The sequence below is a fragment of the Aquarana catesbeiana genome, linkage group LG10 (assembly GCF_042186555.1).
Source record: "Aquarana catesbeiana isolate 2022-GZ linkage group LG10, ASM4218655v1, whole genome shotgun sequence".
In the NCBI taxonomy this organism is placed as follows: domain Eukaryota; kingdom Metazoa; phylum Chordata; class Amphibia; order Anura; family Ranidae; genus Aquarana; species Aquarana catesbeiana.
The window spans coordinates 75,514,613-75,528,074 of record NC_133333.1 but is presented as its reverse complement, the minus strand read 5'-3'; the positions used below and the strand labels follow the sequence as shown (position 1 = coordinate 75,528,074).

The following is a 13,462-nucleotide window of genomic DNA, read 5'->3' as shown; positions in this document are numbered from 1 at the left end:
AGGTCTAGGGTACTCCCCTAACCCCCCCTAATAAAGGTTAACCCCTTGATCACCCCCCCCCCATCGCCAGTGTCACTAAGCGATCTTTTTCTGATCGCTGTATTAGTGTCACTGGTGACGCTAGTTAGGGAGGTAAGTATATAGGTTCGCCGTCAGCGTTTTATAGCGACAGCGTTTTTTGAAGTGCAGTTCAAGCTGGCGAGGTGGCAAGCACTAGTAGTGTCCCGCTGCCACCAAGAAGACTAACACAGGCCCATAGTGCCCATAGTGCCCTTCCTGCTGCATTTGCCAATCCGAATTGGGAACCCACCACTTCTGCAGCACCCGTACTTCCCCCATTCACTGGCCAACCCGGAATTCAGGTGGAAACAGTTGATTTTATGCCACTGGATTTTTATTCGCTGATTTTCACCGAAGATCTCTATAGATCTATTGTGGACCAAAGCAATTTATACGCTGGTCAACACATCGCCACTATTCCCCAGTCCTCCCTTGCCAGAGATTGGAGACCAATTACGGTCTCCGAATTTAAGATCTTTCTGGGCCTTTCCCTCAACATGGGCATAACTAAAAAGAGTGAGTTGCGGTCATATTGGTCCACTGACCCAATTCACCATATGCCCTTGTTCTCTGCCTCCATGACCAGGGCATGATATGAGCAGATTTTTCGGTTCATGCACTTCAATGACAATGAACTCTGTCGTCCTCGTGGAGACCCTGGGTACGATCGGCTCTACAAAATTCGGCCCCTCGTAAACCACTTCAACCAGCGTTTTGCAGACTTGTTTACTCCCCATCAAGTTGTCTGCGTTGATGAGTCCCTGATTAAATTTTCTGGCCGCTTGTCATTCAAACAGTACCTTCCCAGCAAGCGTGCCAGATACGGGGTCAAGATATATTAACTCTGTGACAGGGCCACAGGCTATACATGTAGTTTTATGGTTTACGAGGGCAAAGATAGTCACGTAGAGCCGACAAACTGCCCTGACTACATAGGAAGCGCTGGCAAGATAGTGTGGGACTTGGTGTCACCCTTACTCAGAAAGGGGTACCACTTGTACGTGGACAATTATTACACGAGCGTGCCACATTTTATTCACCTTTTTGATCAACAGATTGGAGCATGTGGCACCATGCGACCTAATCGCCGGGGCTTTCCCCAGCAGCTTGTAGATTCCCATCTTAGGCTGGGGGAGAGAGCCTGCTTGCAGTGTAATAACTTGCGCACTATGAAGTAGGGGGATAATAAGAATGTTTTCGTTCTTACCTCCCTTCATGCAGACACGACGGTCCAAATTACTACAGCGACTGGTGTTGGAATGGAATGCCCAGGTGGCACAAAACCCCCCCCAAATGACCCTATTTTAAGTAGACACCCCAAGCTATTTGCTGAGAGGTATAGTGAGTACTGTATTTATCGGCGTATAACACGCACAGTCCTATAACACGCACATTCATTTTAAGAAGCAAGTTTCAGGAAACAAAAAACTTTAATTTTAAATAAGGAACTTTGGGTCAGTGCCCATCTGCAGCCTCACCATTGCCATCAATGCAGCCTGATCAATGCCCATCTGCAGTCTCACCATTGCCATCAATGCAGCAGCCTCACCATTGCCATCAATGCAGCAGCCTCACCATTGCCGTCAATGCAGCAGCCTCACCATTGCCATCAATGCAGCAGCCTTGCCATTGCCTTCAATGCAGCAGCCTTGCCATTGCCTTCAATGCAGCAGCCTCGCCATTGCCTTCAATGCAGCAGCCTCGCCATTGCCTTCAATGCAGCAGCCTCACCATTGCCTTCAATGCAGCAGCCTCACCATTGCCATCAATGCAGCAGCCTCACCATTGCCATCAATGCAGCAGCCTCGCCATTGCCTTCAATGCAGCAGCCTCGCCATTGCCTTCAATGCAGCAGCCTCGCCATTGCCTTCAATGCAGCAGCCTCACCATTGCCTTCAATGCAGCAGCCTCACCATTGCCATCAATGCAGCAGCCTCACCATTGCCATCAATGCAGCAGCCTCACCATTGCCATCAATGCAGCAGCCTCACCATTGCCATCAATGCAGCAGCCTCGCCATTGCCTTCAATGCAGCAGCCTCGCCATTGCCTTCAATGCAGCAGCCTCACCATTGCCATCAATGCAGCAGCCTCGCCATTGCCTTCAATGCAGCAGCCTCGCCATTGCCTTCAATGCAGCAGCCTCGCCATTGCCTTCAATGCAGCAGCCTCGCCATTGCCTTCAATGCAGCAGCCTCACCATTGCCATCAATGCAGCAGCCTCACCATTGCCATCAATGCAGCAGCCTCGCCATTGCCATCAATGCAGCAGCCTCGCCATTGCCTTCAATGCAGCAGCCTCGCCATTGCCTTCAATGCAGCAGCCTCGCCATTGCCTTCAATGCAGCAGCCTCGCCATTGCCTTCAATGCAGCAGCCTCACCATTGCCTTCAATGCAGCAGCCTCACCATTGCCATCAATGCAGCAGCCTCACCATTGCCATCAATGCAGCAGCCCCACCATTGCCTTCAATGCAGCAGCATCACCATTGCCTTCAATGCAGCAGCATCACCATTGCCATCACTGCAGCCTGATCGATGCCCATCTGCAGCCTAGAGGGGACAGGGAGGGGGGGCGAACGAGCGTCGACAGATTACATACAGCGAGATTCTCCTATGATAGACAGAACAGTGATCCAATGGTGGCCCAGGAGACAGGACTTCCCATTACAGAGGCCACCAAGTAAACAGGAGATTCTCACTGTATGTAATCTGACGGCACGCGTCCCGCCCCCCTCCCTGTCCCCTCCGAGGCAGCTAAAATTGAAGTATTGGCGTATAACACGCTATTTGCACCCGATTTTCATGGTAAAAAAGTGAGTGCTATACGCCAATAAATACAGTATTTTGCAGACCTCGCTTTTTGTCATAAAGTTTTGAAAATTGAAAAAAGTTTCTTGTCTTTCTTCATTTTCAAAAACAAATGAGAGCTGCAAAATACTCACCATGCCTCTCAGCAAATAGCTTGGGGGTGTCTACTTTCCAAAATGGGGTCATTTGGGGGGGTTTTGTGCTATCTTGGCATTTTATGGCCTTTGAAACTGTGATAGGTAGTGAGGAGTGAATCAAAAATTTACGCCCTTAGAAATCCTGAAGGCAGGGATTGGTTTTCGGGGCCCCGTATGCAGCTAGGCTCCCAAAAAGTTCCACACATGTGGTATCCCCGTACTCAGGAGAAGCAGCAGAATGTATTTTGGGGTGTAATTCCACATATGCCCATTGCATGTTTGAGCAATATATCATTTAGTGACAACTTTGTGAAAAAAAAAAATTGTCACATTCCCGCAACTTGTGTCAAAATATAAAATACTCCATGGACTCAACATGTCTCTCAGCAAATAGCTTGGGGTGTCTACTTTCCAAAATGGGGTCATTTGGGGGGGGTTTGTGCCATCTTGGCATTTTATGGCCTTCAAAACTGTGATAGGTAGTGAGGAGTGAAATCAAAACTTTACGCCCTTAGAAATCCTGAAGGCGGTGCTTGGTTTTCGGGGCCCCGTACGCAGCTAGGCTCCCAAAAAGTCCAACACATGTGATATCCCCATACTCAGGAGAAGCAGCTAAATGTATTTTGGGGTGAAATTCCACATATGCCCATGGCCTGTGTGAGCAATATATCATTTAGTAACAACTTTTTGTAATTTTTTTTTTGTCATTATTCAATCACTTGGGACAAAAAAATGAATATTCAATGGGCTCAACATGCCTCTCAGCAATTTCCTTGGGGTGTCTACTTTCCAAAATGGGGTCATTTGGGGGGGATTTGTACTGCCCTGCCATTTTAGCACCTCAAGAAATGACATAGGCAGTCATAAACTAAAAGCTGTGTAAATTCCAGAAAATGTACCCTAGTTTGTAGACACTATAACTTTTGCGCAAACCAATAAATATACGCTTATTGACATTTTTTTTAACAAAGATATGTGGCCGAATACATTTTAGCCTAAATGTATGACTAAAATTGAGTTTATTGGATTTTTTTAATAACAAAAAGTAGAAAATATCATTTTTTTTTCTAAATTTTCAGTCTTTTTCCATTTATAGCGCAAAAAATAAAAACGGCAGAGGTGATCAAATACCATTAAAAGAAAGCTCTATTTGTGGGAAGAAAAGGACGCAAATTTCGTGTGGGTACAGCATTGCATGACCGCGCAATTAGCAATTAAAGCGACGCAGTGCCAAATTGTAAAAAGTGCTCTGGTCAGGAAGGGGGTAAATCCTTCCGGGGCTGAAGTGGATAGGCAAGGGCGGGGCCACCCGGTGATGTAACCGGGTGACCCGCCCCCTATGACATCAAAAGGGGGCGGGTCACTCGGTTACATCACTGGGTGGCCCCGCCCTTGCCTATATAACAGCTGTCAAAGCGAAAAGATGGCAATCGCAGTGAAGCCTCCTATGGAGGCAGAGTTTTTCCGTTTTTTCTTTTTAATATTTTTCAGGTCCATCAACGCTATGATTGAGGAGGGATTTACATCGCGGGACACTTTTTTTTTAAAAATAAAGGAATTGTCAAAAACTGTCTGCTGTCGTTTTTACTCTTTTGACACTTTTTGGTGAATGGGTAGGAGTACCCCTACCCATTCACATAGAGGGGGGCGGGATATGGGGGCCCCCTTGTTAAAGGGGGCTTGCAGATTATGATAAGCCTCCCCACCCGCAGACCCCCACAACCACCGGGCAAGGGTTGGGGGGATGAGGCCCTTGTTCCCATCAACATGGGGACAAGGTGCTTTGGGGGGACCCCAAAGCACCCTTCCCATGTTGAAGGCATGTAGCCTGGTACGGTTCAGGAGGGGGGGCAAAGCACTGTGCAAAGCATTGTGATTGGCCAAGGCATGCAGGTCAGGTGCATGCTTTGGCCAATCATAAGACGCTAATGCACGCTAATGCACTGCGATCTTGTTGGATAGATGAGACTAGGGGAGAAGCAGTTTAACCTTAAGCTGCATAGGGGGTTTTTCACTGTCAGGGTGGTAAGGATGTGGAACTCTTCCACAATCGGTGATGTCAGCAGGAAGTATTGATAGTTTTAAAGTGATTGTAAGGGTTTGTGTTTTTTTTTTTTAAATAACAAACATATCATATCGGGAGCCAATGGCTGCGCTACTATCAATCTATCCAATCAAGAGCCGTGTACTCCGGGCAGAGAGACAGCGTGTCCCTGTGGGTCAAGTTCCAGGCCCCTGGTAAGTAAAAGGTGGGGGGCTGGTCACTGCCAGGTGTTTTTCATCTTAATGCATAGAATGCATTAGGGTGAAAAAAAACAACCCCTTGTAAAGGATCTTGGATGTGCATCTTAGCAAACGCAATATACAGGGATATCTACATACACACATCCACACAGGATGAACTGGATGGACTATTGTCTTTATTTAACCTTGCCAACTATGTAACTACAGGGCTGGCGCTACCACTAGGTGAACTAGGCAGCCGCCTAGGGCGCACTGCCGCCTAGGGTGCAGCCACGACAGCTGGTTTCACTACTCTCCACTGGGAGCTTGTCAGTGCAGAGGGCGCGCACAGAACACCACCACTGCCGGCTGCCTCAGCTCCGTTCACACACACACACACAGAGCAGCGTGTTTGTGAGTGCTTCGCTCCATTCCCAGTCTGCCTTCACTTCCTGTCAGTGTTTATTGAAGGAGAGGAGGTAGTCCTGCTCACTCCCCCAGTCCTGGGGCAGGGAAAACCTGACAGGTGACCACACTACTTGCACACACTCTCCTGCCTCTACTCAGCACTCACTGAGTCCCGGAACAGCACAACACACAGGCAGCCATTGGCCCCGCCCACCACCACATGGAACACCCACCCCTGCTATCAACAACAAGACAACAAGAGCACGACTCCATGATTGGTTGCTCTGACAGGCCACTTATTGTTGACATAGGATTTCATGCCACATGCCTGCCTCAGCTCTATCCTTATTATTCTTTAAGAGCAGCCCTGAGAAGCTGGCATGAGTGGCTAACTCTGTGAGTGAAGTTCTGGCACCTGTCACACTGGCCCCCCACCTGTCACACTGCCCCCCCACCTATCACACTGGCCACCATCACCTGTCACACTCACCCCTTAACCTGTCACATTATTTTGCACATTAAAAGAAATTTAGTAGTTTCGTGTTTAAATGTTTTAATACTTTCTACTGTTTTTAAGATGGTAGAAGATTAAAACATTTTTTTTTGGGGGGGGGGGTGATTGGGGGTGCAAGTAGCTGGTCTTTCCTAGGGCACAAAATAGTCTAGCACCATCTCGGCTGTCTATATACTACCCTAACCTGTCCATATACCTGTGGACCACGGCTGGCATGAGGAAGCGAGCCGGTGCCCCCACTTTTCATCTTCAGGCCAGGTCCAGAGGCATAGGTGTAGGCCTGCAGGCCATGGCTGAAGAAATAGGTGGAGAGGCGCCTCAAAAATCTCCACCCCGCCACCTCCACCGTATCAGGGGCGGAAGGTGTTTTCGCCTAGGGCGTCAAAAGTCCTTGCACCAGCCCTGTGTAACTATGTATGTGTTCAGTCCCGTTCAGGATCAGGAACCAGAAGGGACATCAGCCAAGCAAGTCTTTAACAGGCACACAGAAGAGAGTCTCTTGACCAAGGCGAAGGCAGAGAGGATCTGGACTGAACAGCTTAAGTAACGAGCAGGACTGACGAGCAGGATATCATCACCAGGTGAGTCACTGTGGAAATATTAGAGCTGGAAATTAACCGACAGCTGAACGGCCTGCTCTGAGAAGGAAGGGCTGAGCCTAGCCCTGACAATAACAAATGAAACATAAATGAAATGAAACGAAAACAGGATGAACTAAATTGCATAGAATACCACCTTTAACCACTTGCCGACCGCGCTATAGCCAAATGACAGCTACAGCATGGCTTGATAACTCTGGGAGGGCGTAAATTGACGTCCTCCCAGAATCACGCTCCCACGCGCCCCCGAGAATGTCCGCGAGGGCTTGGCTCATCACGGATCGTGGTAAATGGCCGCTGACAGTTTCACATGACGATGTCAAACCTGTGATGAAACACGTCGGGAGGAGCGACATACTGATGTCACCGCGCGCAATGTCCCATTGTTTGTTAGCTTGGGCATGTGTACTGCAGCCGGCTGGCCGCGACTTTTTTATCCTGTTCATGCCTTGATGGCATTTTGTGCTTTTAACATTTACAAATAAACCAAGCAGGTTTTATCTATGGCCTTCCATTATTATTTTTTCTTTTGGAATTACGCTTGTACCACCATCCATTGAGCTGCATGCAGGCTTCCAACGAAGGATTTAACCTGTCAAAGTGTGGACCAGGAGATCCCCAAGTGATATGGTGATTGGACCAACATTTGGAAACCCCACTGAAGAAAAGGCCCTGGCTGGTTGTTAGCCACAGCCAACTCTTGTCTGTGCAGCTGGTAAGTGCACACTCCTTATGGTGGTGGGTTTGATAAAGAAAAGTCACCTTTGGAATTTATCACAGATTATTCACTAATTTGCCACTTATTCGTTGACTCGATATCTGACTAATTGTCTTTTCACTTCAACAATTGAACACTTTTTTGATTTTGATTTAGATTTTTTGGTTGATGTTTTTGGGGACTTAATTTAGTTAATTTCCATTTTGATCACTTATTATCACTTACATGTGGTCTTGGGTATAGAGCGCAACCATATTTGTCCTTTAAAAGACGCAGGCTGTTGTATGACCACAGCCTGGGGAAATATATGTCATCTGCTGCTGTTCCTGATCTCTTGCAGTACGGGACCGAATTGTGCTCACTATTATTTGGACTCCTCAGGCTACCAATTTGGTGTGTAAAATAGTTGATGTGTGCCCTGGGGTACAAAGGCTTCGCCAATTTCAACAGTTTCTCCAGCGTTGCCTTCCTCTTTATTTTATTATGACCCATAATAAATGGCTATTTTGTATTCACAAATACTTGCCTATGTGTTTTACTTCAAAAAGGACAGTTTATTTGTGAGTAGGCAGGTACATTTCCAAAATACAATGTCAAATTAACAAGGGACACCAAGACAAACCAACCTCCTTGAGGTTAAAAAAATACAAGATAATAATGGTGTTGTGGTAACTTGACACACAAAACAAAAAACAATATTATGGAGAGCACTAGAAAAAAAAGCAAGGAGATCTTGATAAAAAAAAACAAAAAACCTATAAACAAAAATTAAATACATTATTATGGAGATCTGACGAAAACCAAAAAATAAAATATTCAGGAGACCACAAGAGAAATAATAAAGAAATAATTTTTTCAGAACTCTGTGTGAATATCAGCAGCAAAACAACTTAATTATTCTAGCATTCTAAAGAAGAAGAGAATGCGCTGCATTAAAAGATTTAAAAAATTGCAGCGTGACAAATGTGCTATCTCTATTATGAACGCTAGTTTTACCAGACCGATCGCTTCTGCATCGTACTTGATTCAGAGCATGCGTGGAACTTTGTGAATCAGAATTGTGTACACACGATCAGAATTTACGAGAACTAATTTTGTTGTCAGAAAATCCAGATCTCAAATTTTGTGTGACGGAAATTCCGGATGAGCGGATGATGGGATGGGTATCAGCTTTGTATGCGGTTCCAAGAGCTAGGGTCAAGGTTAATGGTACTTTATCAGACTATTTTGATATACGTAATGGTACCAGGCAGGGGTGTCCCCTCTCCCCGTTATTGTTTGCTATGATTTTAGAACCCTTTCTTTCCAGAGTGAGGAAAAATAAGGGAATAGTTGGGGTTGGCATTGGCTCTGGGGAGCATAAAGTCTCAGCATATGCTGATGACTTATTATTCTACCTTTCTAAACCCCAGGAATCTATACCTGCCTTGATGTTGGAAGTTCAGAGATAGAGGGTGTCATTTACTATAGCGCCAAAAAATTATCCTGCAGGGGGTTTCCGTGGCGTCAGAGGGGGCGGGGTCACCCGTACACGTCACGGGTGGCCCCGCCCTCAGCTTTTTAAGAACTGTCACGGCAGGTCTAGCATCATTCAGCGGGCTACTCCCATGGAGGCGGATCGTGTTGTGGCGGCGTCTTTCTCCGTATTCCGGGACGAGGAAGGATTACATCGCTGGAATTTTTTTTTCTTTTTTAATAAAGGACTTGTCCAATGCTGTGTCTGTGTGATTCTTACAATTTTTGACACTTTCTTTGTGAAATGGTAGGAGTACAAGGTACCCATTACCATTTCACACGGGGGGCGGAAACTGTGGGTTCCCTTGTTAAAGGGGGCTTCTGGATACCGATAAGCCCCCCGCCAGCAAACCCCCACAACCCCCGTCAAGGGTTGTGGGGATGAGGCCCTTGTCCCCATAAACATGGGGACATCCTCCCCATGTTGAGGGAATGTGGCCTGGTACGGTTCAGGAGGGGGGACGCTCTCTCATCCCCCCTCTTTTCCTGTGGCCTGCCAGGTTGCATGCTTGGATAAGGGTCTGGTATGGATTTTGAGGGGGACCCCCATGCCAATTTTTTTTTTTTAATTTTGGTTTGGGGTTCCCCTTAATATTCATACCAGACCCAAAGGGCCTGGTAATGGACTGTGGGGGAATCCCAGGCTGTTTTTATCAATGAACTTTTATGTGTATTGTCGGGACCGACAATTCATTAATAGCTGGTGTCTTGCCGAGAAAGTTGTCCCGGCGGATAAGAACCCCCTGTACTGCACATGTGCAGTACGAACGACTACGGAGCCACCGAAAGTCTCCAAAGTTGAACAGCTGCTCGTCAGCTCTACACGGCGCCTGCGCACTACATTCTGCCCTGAGCCCAGGTTCAAGCCCCACCATCCAAGTGGACATAGAGTTAGAATAAAAATATGCCGAGCAAAGCGAGGCTGTGCCCCGAAGCGTGGCGAGTGCAGCGAGCCCGCGAGGGGCCCTGCTACAGGTGCCGTGTACAGCTGACTCACAGGTGTTCAGCTTCGGCTATTTTCGGTGGCTCGTACTGCGCAAGCGCTGCACCTGCGCAGTACAGGGGAGTCCTTATCCGCCGGGGGGAACTTTCTCGGCAGAACACAGGCACTAGCGCTAGCACTTTTAAATGACTTTCTTCTTCCTTTAGAAATGTCATTTTGCTGTCAGACTGTTCTAAACATGGGAAACATGCGCCACTTTACAGACATACTATAGACATCCCCCAGGTACGAAATTTAAAGCAATATTATACTTTTATTGTTTCACTTTAAGCATTATTAAAATCACTGCTCCCGAAAAAACGTCTGTTTTTAAAACTTTTTTTGCATTGATACATGTCCCCTGGGGCAGGACTCGGGTCCCCAAACACTTTTTATGACAATAACTTGCATATTAACCTTTAAAATTAGCACTTTTGATTATTCATGTTCGTGTCCCATAGACTTTAACGGTGTTCGCGTGTTCAAACAAATTTTTGGTTTGTTCGCATGTTCTGCTGTGAACCGAACAGGGGGGTGTTTCGGCCCATCCCTAGTTATCATTGAGAATCATGGGGTACAACTTGTCAATCAACTTGGAGGTCCAAAGTCACCCAACTGTGAAACAAGGCATGTATATTTTAATAGAAAGGGGCTCTCATTTATACTTGCATTTACATCAGCAGAACAAATGCAGGAAGTGATGTGTGCACATGGGCCAGAAGCAAATGTATAGGGATGCCAAACAAATCAATGAACCCCACCCACACCAAATCTAACTACCATATCCACCCCACATTGATTAAGCACAAGTACATATCATATCCTTATCCTTATTATAAATGAGCAGCACCTTCTCTTTGCTAAAGAGGGACCTCGCCATGTCCACTCAGATGGAGATCCTGACCAGCGCAGGAACTTCTGGGTGATTACAATGACCTATTTCTGGGTCAGAAGGCAAAACCACACTCTTTTGCTTGCTGCTGCGAATATTTGATCGCAACCACGATTAGAATTTTATTATTTTTGTTTATTTGCAAATATGCAAATTTGTATTTCTACTTATGATATTTAAAGGCGTTCAATAAGAAATGGTGTCCCTGGGTTAGCAGCAGGTGAATGACAAAAACAAAAGGCCCAGTTTGAGCCCTGGTTCACACTGACAGAGGGAGGAAATCGTTCAGCTGAAATCACACAATTTCATTCCCGCATGTCAGTCCCGACTGCAGGGGGAATTTCAGAGACAACTGTGCAGGTTTCTGCACTGATATCAATACAAATTGCACCCCAAAGTTGCACCAATTAAAAAACAGTGCAATTGCCACCGCTTTGACATGTCAGATCGCACCAATGTGAACTAAAGCTGACACATACAATACTGCCTATCCACCAGCTGAATTCATTATGTGCAATTCTCTACAGCTGTTATATATAAAAGATTCCACCTTTATCATTTACTTGCAGGTGTGCAGAAGCCTAGGTTTACATTGGAGCGCTTTGTCATGCGATTTGAGAGATCAAATCGCATGACTATTGGCAGCAATGGCACTGTTCCAATCGATGCAACACCAATTTTGTGGCGCCGTACCAATTTGCTAAAGTAGTTCCTGCACTACTTTTGCCGATTTCAGGTGCAACTTCAATAGAAATCACGCTGACCTTGCTACTTTGACATCGTGCTACTTCAAGTGCACAAATACATATTGAAATAAGATATAAGAGATATTGCACTTACCCAAAACCACCACCCGCAAAAACTAAAGAGAAAGAAAAGTAGAAGAAAAAAAAAAACACCACAACAAAGCTCAATAATGTACCTTTATTTTACCAGCAGAAAATAAAAAAGTACATTAATTTACTAGCTTAAAAAAAATTTTGGCAGGATATATGGTGCTACATTTAGCAATGGGATTTTAAGGGCCCTGCTCATAGGAGCTTACAATCTAAAATTTGACAAAACCTTAGAGTGGACACAGCTTTAATTTCAGTGTATAACGGGCAACACATCACATTTTTATCTGCAAGATTATAGAAACATACTTAACAGTCATTCTTACAAAGCATTCCAACATAATATTAAAAAAGACTTATTCAAAACACCTGCCACCAGCCCACAATCCACATATACATACATTGGTGACCATGTTCTGCTGGAAGCTGCATTTCGGTGTACACGATCAAACAACGAGATCAAAAAGGGTAGAAGGTCAGCAGATGTTTCCAAATGATGTTTGCATGATCAAACAGGAACAATACAAACACAACATTGACAGCATGGCCACATAAACCAACTTTTGATTGAAAAAATACACAAGAATTTCAGCAAATATCCCTAGTTGGGCATTTGACAATAGGCACAATATCATTCCTTCTCCCCCACAAATCACAGGAAAAAACCTGACCTTCTCAGGCCAAACAACCCCCCCCTACTGCAGGCCTTTACATAAGAGAGGTTGTATTGTTAGCACACTGACACGCTCAATAGAAGTACACGCCCACCAGTATCTTTCAATCTATCTCTTCATGTATGTCTAAAGTGATTGCACCTGATGAGCAGGAACACATAATACTATTCGCAACTGTGTTAGCTCTTGGCTATGTGCATCAAATCTCCAACTACAGGCCAAAGATTGAAGTCCATTGGCATCCACATAAACAAAGCAACAGTTTTCTGAGCATATGTACCCATGCAGTGTAAACCCTTACATTTTTTAATGTCCAAGTCCCTGGGCATGATTAGTGCTAACAAACATTAACATCAGTCCCTGGCTGCAATGAGCTTCCAATCTAAAGTCCAAAAGTAACTTTCTTACATTAGAACCTATTTCGACAGGAGACAAATAAAATGCCTGCATGTCTTTGGATTGTGGTGAGAAACCCACACAGGGAGAACATATAAACTTCAACACAAGCATTAGCATGTTGGGGAATTGAACCAACATCCCAGGTGCTGCTAGACAGAACTGCTACCCACTTAGCCACCAGGCAGCCTCACACATGTTCTCTGCATCTCTGTGGTGTGAACCAGCCCTAAGTCCATAGCCATGCTCAGTGTCACAAGCAATATACAATATATTGGCCTAAGTATTGGGACGCCTGCCTTTAAACGCACATGAACTGTAATGGCATCCCAGTATTAGTATTGGGTTCAAAACTCATTTGGCCCACCCTTTGCAGCTATAACAGCTTCAACTCTTCTGGGAATTCTGTCCACAAGGTTTAGGAGTGTGTCTATAGGAATGTTTGACCATTCTTCCAAGTGCATTTGTGAGGTCAGGCACTGATGTTGGATGAGAAGGCCTTACCTACAGTCTCCTCTCTAATTCATCCCCAAGGTGTTCTGTTGTGTTGAGGTCAGGACTCTGTCCAGGCCAGTCAAGTTCCTCCACACCAAAATCACTCATCCATGTCTTTATGGATCTTGCTTTGAGCACTGGTCCAAATGATTTGGTGGAGGGTGGATTATGATGTGGGGTTGTTTTTCAGGGGTTGGGCTTGGC

General features: G+C 45.6%; 1 long non-coding RNA gene across 1 annotated transcript in view; it reads left to right on the top strand.

The window, feature by feature from the left end:
- The window catches only part of LOC141110041 (uncharacterized), a 138,408-nt gene that overhangs the window by 35,917 nt on the left and 89,029 nt on the right, over positions 1-13,462 (top strand). The gene's annotated exons all lie outside the window — the stretch shown is intronic.